Genomic DNA, 4,522 nt, shown 5'->3' on the forward strand with positions numbered 1-4,522 from the left:
ATAACCTGGGAGCCAAAAAATATAAAATATCCTCTGATTTAATAATAAAATAAACCTGAAATGGATCCCTGTGAGCATAATTAATTGAAAGAAGTTCAACCTCCTAATCTATTTGCTGAACTTAATCAATTAAATGGATCTTTTAATGAATAGATATTTATGGTAGCCTAAGAGTTTTGGAAATCTGAAGGGTTGTGTTTGTTTTTTAAAGCCCCAGTGTTTAAAATTGGCTCCCATCTAGTGGTGATCTAAAGCAGCGGTCCCCAACCACCGGGCCGCGGACCGGTACTGGTCCATCGGTCATTTGGTACTGGGCCACACAGAAAAAAATAATATATATATATATAATTAATGGACGATCAGAGTCTGAGTGATGTTTTATTTTGGAAAATACGAAACATTAGGGTATTCTCTCCCAATTAATCGGTGCATCTGTTCCTCTTGACACAGGTTAATTCAGGTCAAGACGCATCATGTCTATAGCATCCTATCTTTGTGAAGCGTGATTTTCTGCGGTTACAGTGATTAAAACAAAGCTACGGAGCAGACTGGACATCAGGAGAACACTTAGTGTGTCATTGTCTCCGATTATGCCTAGATGGGACCGGTTTGTTTCGGAGAAACAAGCTCAGGGCTCCAACTAATTCAACATAATGGTGAGTTTTATTTTTATGCTGTTTGTGTTTGATTTTATGCCAGTCGTATCATTTTATTTGATCGTATTTAACCCCCACACTTTAAAGGGCGGTCCGTGAAAATATTATCTGACATATAACCGGTCCGTGGCGCAAAAAAGGTTGGGGACCGCTGATCTAAAGGAATTACAAAGTACTGTGGATCCTGCATTTTCCCGCCAGGTGATGAGGAACAGATCAACACATATGTAATTCTGTTTTTAATTATTGGCAAGGTATTTACCTCTACCTTGGTGTATTTGGTACAAAGCTAAAGCCAGGCATATACTGTACGATTTTTTTTTGCCCTTTTCGGGCCTTTTTTGCAGTGGTGCGAAAATTTTTAAATTTTCTGCCTCATTGCATGTCGTGCGTCGTGTACAGGGGGTAACGAGGGGTGATTAGACTCTCATGACCACCTTCCAATCAGGAATCGCAAGGTCGGGAGAAAATCAAACATGTCTGAAATTTAGTCGGCCGTTGTAAGATTGCGCCAGAACGTTGTGTCGCACAGTGTAAGAACATGCACCCTGAGCTGTGAAATTTTAAACCCTGGGGGTTCATTGTACAGTGTGAGCTGTAGCTGCAATGATTGAAATTATCGCACAGTGTACGCCCGGCTTAATGCTAATAGCTAACAGTTAATAGTGACGGTTTCCTGCTGGTCTGACTTCTGTGAAGAATAGTACAAACTTATCACTCTATTTTTTAATGCAGGCTCACAAACTTGCAGTCTCTGCTGGAAGGACAGAAGAGCTTCTGGACGACACTGATCTGCTTCTTTCATAATGCAAAAATAAATTGTGTTACATTGAATTAACTCACCAGTCCAGCAGAAAGCCAGAAAAAAGTCCTCATCTGTTTTAAAGCCCACCTGATAAAAGCTATGAGATAGGCCTATAGACTCGTTTTCTCCCAGTTATTACTACTTTTTTTTTTTTATTTGGTTACTTTCTCTGAGTACAGATGGCAGATAAAATGATCATCTTTGTGTGTTTTAATATCATCCCTGGTTCATATAGAGCTAAGCTGTGTAAGAAGAACAAGTTTCTTCAATTTTTGGCTCTGATTTTTATAATGATTTTTAGTAGTTTTTGGGAAAACGTATATTTATGGAGGGAAGCAGGATTTTTGCTAATAAAATTATAAATTAGTCACACACTGCCCCTTTAATATAAACCTTAATAAAATAGTTTGTTGAACTTTTACAACCCAAAAAGCTTAAGTTTAATGATAACTCATCTGAGCAGCAGATCAACTGAATGAACTCAGACATTTCTGATCCATCAGGCATTTAATCATCCGTCTCTGATGTCTGTTCCATCCTCTCATATTCAGTTTGAAACAGGACCAAGTGAGCAGAGCTTGGAGCTCTAAATGAGGACTGATTCAACAACAGCAGAGTCAGAAGAAAAGCGACGGGTGTCAGCAGAGTGGAGGAAAGAGCAGCGTTGCATCGTTTGGACTGGATCCGGGATGTACGTGCAGCTCCACTAATAAAAAGCAAACAGCCGATTCTAATCTGATCTGACTCTTTGTCTCTGGTTCTGCTCCTCAGCTCAAACTATTTTTGCTGAGATAATGTCTGCTGACTGTCATTTATGTTGTCTGCTTTCTCCCGCAGTCAGTGAATGCATCACAAAAGAAAGACAGAAAATGGGAGAGTCATAAACACGCAGTGAAGACAACTGCTCCAGGAAATTTACTCAAATTAGGAATCAGCATTTTACTACTGGTCAGAACCATTGCAGCAGATTTGTTCTCCTCATTGTTTAGTAAACCTCCTACTGACTGGATTTAAAGGTTATTTGCGTCAGTGCGTCCTGAGGTCACAGCTGGAATGCCACGTTTTGTTCACACAACAACACATGTGCAACATTAGCCCCGATGTTTGACACCCTTCTGTTGTCATTCTGTCTGCAGCCACAGGTTTCCAGCTTTGTGTCATAGACGACTCCAGAAATAACCTTTTGTATGCAGGAGTAGGTGTGTTGCTTTGTAAACCCGTGGAAAAATGAAACATTATCTCCTCACAGCGGCCTCAGGTTTACTCTACACTCGGCCTGACGCCACAGTCGACATCCAGCTCTATTAATAGGACGTACTTCAACTTCAAAGGAGCTTAAACTGAATGTCATCAGTAAATCATTTACAAAGCATTTACATTTTTGTCATTTTGCAAATACTTTAGTCTAAAGTCATCACCAAGGGAGGAACGTCACTGAGGCTGCAGTTAGGAAAGTCTTTGTTTGCCAGTTCCACCTTCATGGAGACTCAGATGAGAACTGTATGGTTCTTCATTGAGTAATTACATATCTACATGTTTTTCTGTATTGACGAAAAACTAGATGCACATCAGCCACATGGAGAAAATAACAATTGGTTAGACAGAAAATTCTAGTTTGTATTGCAGCAGGAATACAATTGGTGGCATTCTGCTTCCATGCCATCAACAGCAGTTGCTGTAACAGGACGATTGGAGTTGTACTTTACTTAAAGTTAAATATCCCTACAGTGCCTCAATTTATCTTTAATATAAGGTGAGGGTGTGTTTGTGTGTGTGTGTGTTGTGGGCAGGGGCGTGTAATGCACCGTGCAGGAGTTGTTAGCTTTTTCTCACAGAGATTATAAGATCCTTTTTCACACATGCTCAGGTGTGATTGTTAGTCTTTGGGGGCCTGTCCAGGATGGATCACACCAGTCGTTGAGTCACTTCCACACACAGAAGGACCAGGTGTGTCAAAAGCATTAATATTTATTACTCCAGTAGATGTATAAATCCTACTGTTTAAAAACACTTTTGTAGAAGTTAGAGGATAAACTTAAGCTTTTTACACAAGTAAAAGTGCAAAACTACAGTTTTGAAAGCTATTTAAAGCATAAAAGTAAAAGTAATGCAGGAAAAATGTTAAAAACTGATTCTTTGAACCTCATAAATAGAATTAAACTTTATTGTGTGTGTGAACGAAATTCACTCTCTGCATTTAACCCTTGGGGAGCAGTGGGCTGCCATTGTGCGGGCGCCAGGGGAGCAGTGTGGGGTTAAGGGTCTTACTTAGGGACCCAGAGTCGCAGTCTGTGGGAGTGGGACTTGAACTGAGAACCTCTGGGATCCAAGCACAATGCCCTAACCACTAGGCCACTTTATACTGGTTACTGCGTATCTGCATTAAAGGGACGTTTTTCTTTGAATAATCTGAATAATTGATAATTATTCTGGTTTACTTATACTACATTTTTTTAGCTGTTATACTAATGGTAACAGTGTCAAATTTAACTTTGCATCATTATTGGGGTGTGTTGGCCTATTGGTTAGAGAAGTGCGCTTGGGAGAAGGTCGCAAGTACCCAGTTCGATCCCCACAGACTGCCACCCTGCGTCTCTGAGCAAAGACACTTAACCCCAAACTGCTCCCCAGGCATCCCACGATGGCAGCCCACTGCTCCGCAAGGGGAGGGGTTACATGCAGATGTAAATTTTTCCAATGTGAGTTGAAGTTCACTTGTTATTAGCAGAGAGGGGGGCATACACAGTTATCACATCTCTTTAATGACTAGGTGTCCAGAGTTACACCATCTATTTTTCACAATCGCAGCCAGACCCTCTCCTCTCTTCTTATCGCTCTCCCTGGTTCTCTCGGCCTGAAATAGATGAAATCCATCCATGTTTACAGTCCGGAGTTGGCAAAGTTAGCCACGTCTCCGACAGGCATAGGATGCTATCCTCTCGGTAGCATCTTTTATGGTGAGTTAGAGCCGCCAGCTCCTCCACTTTGTTACAGAGAGAGATCTGACATTTCCCTTGATGATGGACGGGATGGCTGGTTTGTAGCTCCTTCCCCAACGGTA

General features: G+C 41.1%; 1 long non-coding RNA gene across 1 annotated transcript; it reads left to right on the plus strand.

Moving 5' to 3' along the window:
• The first annotated feature begins 603 nt into the window (after nucleotides 1-603).
• LOC119784868 lies at nucleotides 604-3,220 on the plus strand. The gene is made up of 3 exons (XR_005280991.1): nucleotides 604-656; nucleotides 2,013-2,152; nucleotides 2,299-3,220. It is a non-coding gene; the product is annotated as an uncharacterized LOC119784868 (long non-coding RNA).
• Nucleotides 3,221-4,522: the final 1,302 nt, after the last annotated feature.

Source organism: Cyprinodon tularosa, unplaced genomic scaffold, assembly GCF_016077235.1.
Source record: "Cyprinodon tularosa strain WSP-4 unplaced genomic scaffold, ASM1607723v1 ctg235, whole genome shotgun sequence".
Lineage (NCBI taxonomy): Eukaryota > Metazoa > Chordata > Actinopteri > Cyprinodontiformes > Cyprinodontidae > Cyprinodon > Cyprinodon tularosa.